Here is a 9199-nt window from a genome sequence, read left to right as displayed (position 1 = left end):
TGCTGCTTGGCCTGCTGTGTTCATCCAGCTCTGCACCTTGTTGTCTCGGATTCTCCAGCATCTGCAGTTCCTACTATCTCTGCCCTCAAAGTCAGTTGCTTTGCTATTACCAGGGCTTACTGCTGAGCACATTAGTTCTGGTGCTGCTGGGGCTGGAGAGCTGAAGGACTTTGTTAAACTTGGGGCATATCGCATCAGGAGCCTGGGGATGAATCCAGAGTAAATTGTTCAAATAGGCACCATGTGCATGATATAACTGAAGAGATGACAAAGTCCCTTTGTGTATAACAGTTGACACCTTCATACACCTCCCCACACCCCTGACTATTGACACCTTCACACACCTCACCACACCCCTGACTATCTCCTTGGCCAGTAAGCTTTCTGCTTGTTTTGGACTCAGACACTGTTTGTTCAAGCCCTGCTCCTGGTCCACAAAATGCTGTTCTTGATGAGATTAGAGTGTGGAGCTTGAGGAACACAGTAGGCCAGGCAGCATCAGAGGAGCAGGAACGTTGACGTTTTGTGTCGGGCCCATCTGCAGTTTTTACTATCTGTGTTCTTGATGAGATGTTATCTCATTTACCCAATTAGATAAAAGGAAAATATCCCAAAGAACGATTCACATGAGGTCAGGGAAGTTGTTCCCAGGCCCATATCCATCCCTGAAAAAGCATCTTGGATAGAGATTAATTGGTTGTCATCACATTGTTTATTACAACTGGCTAGTCATTAGTTATTTGGCTACCGATTCGTCGAAAGTGGGATAAGTAGAAATAGTATCCTTACAGTATGGGAGCAGGCCATTTTCATCAATTTTGGCCCATTGAATCCACAGTGACTTTCCAAAGAGCGTCCCACCCAGGCCAACTCACCTGGCCTACCCCTGTAACCCTGCATTTCCCATGGCTAACCCACACATCCTTGGACAGTATAGATCATTTAGTATTCCCAATCCAACCAACCTGCACATCTTTAGATTGTGGGAGGAAACCAGAACACCCAGAGGAAACCCACACAGGCATAGGAAGAATGTGCAAACTCCATGCAGATGGTCATTTGAGGGTGGAATTGAACCCAGGTCCCTGGTGCTGTGAGACAACAGTGCTAGTGTCTCCCCATATAGAAATAGAACAGACTGAAACTGGGCTGGCTGGCAGAGAAAGTGCATGTTTGTAATGTGCATTATTAGTAAAATATGCCTGAGCCACAAACAAAAGGCTGAAACTTTGGGGCAGCGCTGAGGAAATGCCGCACTGTTAGAGGCACTGACTTTCCAATGAGGCATCACCATCAAGAGGCTGTAAAAGATCATATGGCACCAGTCTGAAGAAGAACAGTGGGAGAGGGTGGTTCTCTCTTGCCATTATCTATCCTTCACTGGATTAGCCAGTCTTTATCTTATTACTCAAAAACAAAAACAGAAATTGCTGGGAAAACTCAGCAGGCCTGAGAGCATCTGTGGAGCTCATAACTCTGTTATGAAGAAGTATATCTGGACCCAAAACGTTAACTCTGCTTTCTCTCTACGGATGCTGCCAGACCTGCTGGGTTTTTCCAACAATTTCTGTCTTTGTTTGTTTTCCAGCATTTGCAGTTCTTTAGTTTCTTGATTATGATATTGCTGTTAGTGGGAGATTGCTGTGTACAAAATGACTGCAGCATTGCTTGAATTGCAATGACCAAACTCCACTACATTGTCTGTGAAGCACTTTGAGATGTCACTTGGTCATGAAAGGTGTCATGTTAGTGCAATTATTCCTTTTATCTCTGTTGGTGAAAGCTCATAAAAATGTGGATGCAATCTGAGTGACCCAAGTACCTCCTCATTACAGTATGTGCGTCCATGTGGCTCTGTTTCTTGTCTCACTGCCCATGTATGGTTTGCATGTGGATGGGAGTCACTCAGTGGATACACTGTGCCATCTAACAGGCATCCCCTGTTTTAAGGGGCTAACTCAAATACTGATGGTACAACAGAATGAGGGCATGGTGCCAGGATAGTGGGCATTCAGTGGCAAAAATGTACTGAGCAAAAACTCATACCGATGGACCTCCAGGCAGTGAGACTGCAGTACGTTCCTCAGTTGAGATAAGGCACCCCCAAGGCATGTAGTCAATGGTGTCTACACCTTTGGGAATCTTCATGAAGCCACAGGCTTCTCTCTGGTCAGAAAGGGCTCCCTTGTCCTGGCAAATACAGTATCGATCTCCTCCCTTCTCCTACAGCAGTGGATGGCAAACTAGGAGATGATAGAGATGTCGCCAGCCGGTACAACTTCAACATGATGAAATTGATGGCCAATAATCATTGGCAATGCCATCCTCACCCTGCCCAGAGGCTTCAGGGTGGCAGATTCATGCGAAGGTACCCTCTGTAAACAGGAGAGGCCAATACAGACAGGAAAATCCTCCACGTAGACTCTAAGCAGAAAAGTCCTCATGCTTCGACTGCTGTTCTTCCTCCCACTTCAAGCAGCTTGACTTCCTCTGTGTAACTTCTGCTTATTCTCTCTGTCATGCTACAAACCAGGGTATGGGGTGAAGGGAATGCTGACTTTACCAGCCAGCAGTAGGAGTCAGTGGTTTAACTTGAACCCTTTACATCAGAACCATAGCCTTCACCAGGAGCTGTGCTACTTAGTGCTGTTGAGGTCACCATCCTTAACCAGCAGTAGGAAATTCCCACTCTTAGCCAAACTCCGATGTAACCAACAGCGGTCACCAAACTGAAAGTAGGTGTTGACCCCATTAAATCTGCCTGGTTGACCCTGTTTGTGAATGTGTGCCCAATAATGCCAGCATGCGCAGAAATGCTGAGCTGGGAGATGGCTCCGGTCATTCCAAGCGTTCCACATGGACTCATGTCCCAATCTGTCTGCTCTAAAGTGGCACAGTCCTAATGTCCACAAAGATGCCCTCAACATAAATGGCATTTACGCAGGGTGTGTGTGTGTGTGACCTAGATGGGACTCTTTGCTGAAAACAGGCGAGTGGTGCAGTGGAATTTTTCCACCATGGAATTTTGTAGGGTGTTTATTTATTTATTCCATTCCACGTACGTCATGTTGAAGATGCAGGGTGGGGTGTGGCTGTTCCTCCTGTGCCAGTCCCTGGGGCTGAGTACATGTTGACAGGGTGCCGATCCTCCAGGCTGTCACGGATAATCCTGGCACTGAGTCGAGGCATAGTTTATAAGAGCAGAAGTTTGTGCCGGAGCTGTACAGGACTTTGGTTAGACCACAGCTGAAGTGCTGTGTGCAGATCTGGTCAATGCACTATAGGAAGGATGTGATTACACTGGAGGGGGTTTGCAGAGGAGATTCACTAAGATGTTACCTCGGGATAGAGCATTTCAGAGATGAAGAGAGGCTGGATTAACTCAGGTTGTTTTCTTTGGAGCAAAGAAGGTTGAGGGGGGATTCCTGATAGAGATGTATAAGATTATGAGGGGCATGGACAGGGTGGATAGAGAGCAGCTATTCCCTCACTCAAAGGGTCAAGAACAAGGGGGCACACTTTTAAAGTGAGAGGCAGGGGTTTTACACGGGATTTGGGGAAACATTTTTCCTGAAGACGGTGGTGGGAGTCTGGAATGCACTGCCTGTGAGGGTGGTTGAGGCAGGAAATCTCACAACCTTTAAAAAGTACTTAGATAAGCGCTTGAATTGTCAACAAATGTTGGGTCTAGTGCAGGAAAGTGGAACTAATAGTGTGTTTTTGGCAGTACAGCCTCGTTGAGCTAAAGGACTTCCTCTCTACTGTATGATTCAATGAAACTCGATGGACCAGCAAGGGCTGGAGAATCTGAGATAACAAGGTGTAGGGCTGGATGAACACAGCAGGCCAAGCAGCATCAGAGGAGCAGGAAAGCTGACGTTTCAGGCCTAGACCCTTCTTCAGAAATGCGGCTTCGCAGTGGGGTTAAAATTGTTTCAGAGACAATCATGTTGTCCAGCAGGTGGCGTTGCCTGCTGCTGAGTTGACTGTTAGTTTCTGTGGAGGCAGAGACAGAGAAGGTCTTTTCTCAAACTTAGAGATAGCAGGAACTGCAGATGCTGGAGTCAGAGACAGCACAGTGTGGAGCTGGAGGAACGCAGCAGGCCAGGCAGCATCAGAGGAGTAGGAAAGTTGATGTTTTGAGTCAGGACAAGGGTCCTGCATTCCTCCAGCTCCACACCGTGCTGTCTGTTTTCTCAAACTTGGTTCCCGATCAGAAAAGTTGAGATCGTCTCACAACACAGCTCACTTTGTCCAGCTTTTCCTTGGTAAAACCCTCCCACCTGGCACTGAAAAATATCGACCCCTGTCAAAATCCCCATCCTACCTTGCTACCAGGAATGTGTGTGGTTCAGTTGTATTTACTTATTCAGACATTCTGCACCTCAAGGACAACATCAGTCCTGAGGGCTCAGAGACATTTGTGACCACCATAATTCGAATAATTCTCTTTGAGATTATTTCAGAAGGTCGCTGTCTGACGTGCAATGTTTAATCCTATGGATTGTTAAAAGCTGAGGCGAGTGATTTTGATTTGATTTGAAAGTGAGCAGCTAAGGAAACCTTAACATGGTACAAAGAGATTGACTCCACCTTCCCAGATCCCCCCACAAACACCCCCTCCACATAATCACCCACCCTCAACCCCCATATCTTTTCGCTTCTGTAAATCAACCATCCTCCACCAGATCTGGCTGGGCCACTTAAAATACCCGGAGGTCCTTTTCTCACTGGCTTGGACGGAGATTAAGAGTGAACCAAGAGTTGGTGTGGGACTGGAGTCACATGTTATCTCAGGTTTTGTGAGGACTCCTTCCCGAATGGTTGCAGTTTCAGATTGTGCTCCAGTGATTGAGGACAACAATCCCCTTTGGCACTATGTTGGCGATACCTATGCCATGTGGATTGCTGTGGTTCAAGATGGCAGTTCACTACCACCTCCTCCAGGGCGATTCAGGTGGCAACAAATGTTGGCCCAGGCAGCAATGCCAATGAATGTAAACGAGACTTCCCGGGTCTTGGGGAATTTTCAAATCCAGTGCATTGCTCTTAACACTGTAGGGCATTTATAATATCCCTTGTATTTCCAGTTTTGAGTCAAATGTAACCAGTTGTCGCTTGGCTCAATGTGTGGAGCTCAACACTAGGTGGCAGGAGATCGAGTGAAGGTCATATCAAACAGGATGAAGGGTGAAGAATGCTTACTGAAGACATCATCATCATGGGGCTCATATTGAGTATTGTAAAAGTATCTTATGAACTAAAAATCTAAGACTATCTTAATGGAACAGTGACACACACACACGGAGACATGCATGCATGCAGAGATACACACAAGCAGCACACACAGAAACATAGGAACATAGAGACACACACATACAGACATACAGAGACACACATATACATGGTCACACAGATACACACAGACACCCACAGACACACACATGCATGCATGCACAGATACACACACACATAAGCAGCATACACAAAAACATAGGAATATAGAGACACACACATAGACACACAACACACACATAGACACACACATACAGAGACACACACATATACCTGTCACACAGACACATGCACACACACATGCATAGGCACACAGACTCACACAGTCACATAAAGAGACACACACATACACAGACACACACATACAGTCTCTCTTATCTCTCACACAGACACACACATACAAACACACGTCCAGTTCCAAAGAGTCTCAATCCCTGTTAGAAGAAAATTCTCTTAAATACTTAACCCGTTTTCACCCTTTAATCCACTAGTACACCAAATTAATGACCAAATGCAAAACACACTTGGTATGCAAAATAGGCCACCACTCCCACTGATCCCACACACTTGAAATACGCTCAAAACTAAAATAATTAAGCTTTCCTTTCACCATGTTCCTATTGCACAGTGACTAATCATATCTTCCATACATTAGTGCACAAATGAACATCCCTAGAATCCCTACAATGCAGGAAGAGGTCTTTCAACCTATCAAGCCTCACTGACCCTGTAAAGAGTATCCCACCCAGACTGACCTCCCTACCCAATCCCTGTAACCTGCAGTTTCCATGGCTATTCTACACATCCCCGGATACTATCGATGATTTAGCATGGCCAATCCACCTAACCTACACATGTTTAGACAGTGGGAGGAAACCAGAGCACCCGGAGGAAACTCACACAGACACGGGGAGAATGTGCAGACAGTTACCTGAGGGTGGAATCAAATCTGGGTCCCTGGTGCTGTGAGGCAGCAGTGCTAATCACTGAGCCACTGTGCACACCAAAATGGCACAAGAGAACAATATTCACTTAATTGACATATAGAACTGAAACTTAGTGAACTGTCAATGTGCAGCAGACTCATGTACAGCCTCCTGTGTAAATATAAATCTTCATTCTTCCTTTTCTGAGCATTTGTACTTTCTGTAAACTTTTTTGACCAAGGAACACTGAAGGAGCAACAATATATTTCCAAGGCAGGATAGTGAGTGGCTTAGAGGGGAACATGCAGAGGATGATATTCCCATGTATCTACTGCCCGTGTCCTTCTAGATAATAGGGGGCACATTAGGCATGGTGGCGTCAAAGGAACCTTGATGAATTTCTGTAGTGCAACTTGTAGACAGTTAAATGGTCCACATTACAGCCACTGAGTGTCAGTGCTGGATGGAATGATTATTTAAGGTGGCGGATGGGGTGCCAGTAAAGAAGCTGCTTTGTCCTGGATGGTGTCAAAAATTTTTAAGTATTGTTGGAGCTGCGTCCATCCAGGCAAGTAAGGAATACTCCTGACTTGTGCCTTGTAGATGGCAGGCAGGCTTTGGGGAGTCAGAAGATGAGTTACTCACTGCATAATTCCTAGCCCCTGAACTGCTCTTGTAACCATTGTATTTCTATAACAAGTCCAGGTGAGTTTCTGGTCAATGGTAACTCCCAGGATGTTGATAGTGGAGAAGTCAGTGATAGTAATACTATTGAATGTCAAGGGGCAATGTTTAGATTCTCTCCTATTACATGGTATATATGTGGTGCAAATGTCACATACCAGTTCTGGATATTGTCCAGGTCTTGTTACATTTGAACATTGACTGCTTCAGTATCTGAGGAGTCACAAAAATTTGGTGCTGAACATTATACAATCATTGGCATATATCCCCACCTTATAATGGAGGGAAGGTCATTTTTGAAGCAGCTGAAAATGGTTGGGCCTAGGATAAATACATGAATGAGTTGTGCCAAGGTAAGGATGTTTGAAATGATCATTCTGCTCTTGATGGTAGTTCACTTGCAGTTTGCACCAAGTCACCATGACTGAGTGATGGGTACCGTGTGTATGATGTTTAATTCCGCCCTCGGGTAACTGTGAGACTGCACTTTCTGTGTCTCTAATGGCATGCTGATTGTCTGCTGGGGTCCAGGGCCTGCCCCTACTCCAGGCTGTCTCCCTTCCAGGGAAGGAGGGAAGAGGTCAGTGAGTGGAGTGATATGGCAAGTTCTGAACAGGTGAGCGCTGAGCTTTTGTTCAAGATGCCTGTGGAGAAAAGAGTTGGTATTGATTCAGAATGACACAGGTGGATGGACAGATGGGACAGTGAGGAAATGCATAGAAAGAGAGGGATGGTGTAGATTGGTGTGTGGACTGATGTGTGACTGGGGCAGTGAGAAGGCAGATTGATGGAGGTTAGGGTGATCCACACATCAGGATGTAGGTGAATGCTCCATTACCATCCCTGGGCTACATAGATCATTGAACCTCCCTTATTAGGTCCAGGAGTCATAGAATCATAGAATCCCTACACTGTGGAAACAGGGCCTTTGGCCCAACAAGTCCAGACTGACCCTCAGAACATCCCACCCAGATCCATTCCCCCATAATCTACACATCCCTGGACACTCTGGGCAATTTAGCATGGCCAATCCACCTAGCCTGCACATCTTTGGACTGTGGGAGGAAACCGGAGCACCTGGAGGAAACCCACACAGACACAGGGAGAATGTGCAAACTCCACACAGACAGTCACCCGAGGCTGGAATCGAACCTGGGTCCCTGGTGCTGTGAGGCAGTAGTGCTAACCATTGAGCCACCATGCTGCCCCTTTTTTTTTAAACTATTTGTTGTCTTTAACTCCCTATCAATCAAATAATCCTCAATGCGGACTGGGAGCCTGTGACCAGCGGTGTGCCACAAGGATCATAGTCTGGCAGCACACACAGTGACCTCTTGAGCCACCTCCTCACAAGCCATCTTGGTGTCCCAGGTCAGCTTCTTCCTCCTGTTCTGAGGGAACAATAGATTTCTCACAGCCTCCAGCTGACATTGAGAGGAGACGCAGCCTCTCACCTTGTGGACTCCATACTGGGCCCTTCTTTACACTTCCTGAGGGACCCTTCCTGAGCCCCTTTGAATGGCATGTTTGGAGTCTCCCTTTAAATCGCTGAGTTAAAATTGCTTTAAGTGGGTTGTCACTGCACCTGCTGGGGCTCATTGGTCGGAATGACAGAAATCTAGTGCAATGCAACAGTCGCAGGGTTTCATGAGTCACTGACAAGCAACAAGTGATGCCCACATCTCGTGAAGAATATTTGAAAAATTACGTGGAATTGTTCATTGAGCTAATGATGAACATGACTGTTAGGCACATTGGGAGTGTGGCACCAGCTGGGTTGACCCAGTGAGAACTGGACCACATAAAATGAGCCTTCTTCCTGCTGGTTCAGCTCGTGCTTACACCAGTCATTAGAAGCCTGGGATTGAACTGATTGGGATGGTTAAGACAGAGAACTTGTGTCTGAGTGTCGAGGGCTGGGGATTTATACGTGGCAGATGGAGCTTAAGATCTTTACTTGTGTGAAGGAGCTGCTGAAAGGATGATCTTGTGGGCAGATGGAGTGGAGGAGGAGGCAGGCACTGAAGAAGCAGTAATCCAGCACCAGCAGTGATTGTAAGGGCTCACAGTCTCACATCACCATTTCAATTCAAAAGCAGATTCCCATTGGCCTGAGGCTTTGCATCTGACAAATGACTGACGGTTCTGCTGGTCAGACAAGAAAACCTTTTTTGAATCACCAGTAAATACTGACGCACTCCCCAGCCACCCCCTGCAAATACTAACCCACTCCCCACCCAGGAGCCCCTGTAAATACTGACCCCCTCCCCACCCAGGAATCGCTGTAAATACTG

The sequence above is a fragment of the Rhincodon typus genome, chromosome 34 (assembly GCF_021869965.1).
Source record: "Rhincodon typus isolate 14 chromosome 34, sRhiTyp1.1, whole genome shotgun sequence".
In the NCBI taxonomy this organism is placed as follows: Eukaryota; Metazoa; Chordata; class Chondrichthyes; order Orectolobiformes; family Rhincodontidae; genus Rhincodon; species Rhincodon typus.
Note: the sequence above shows the minus strand (reverse complement) of the source record.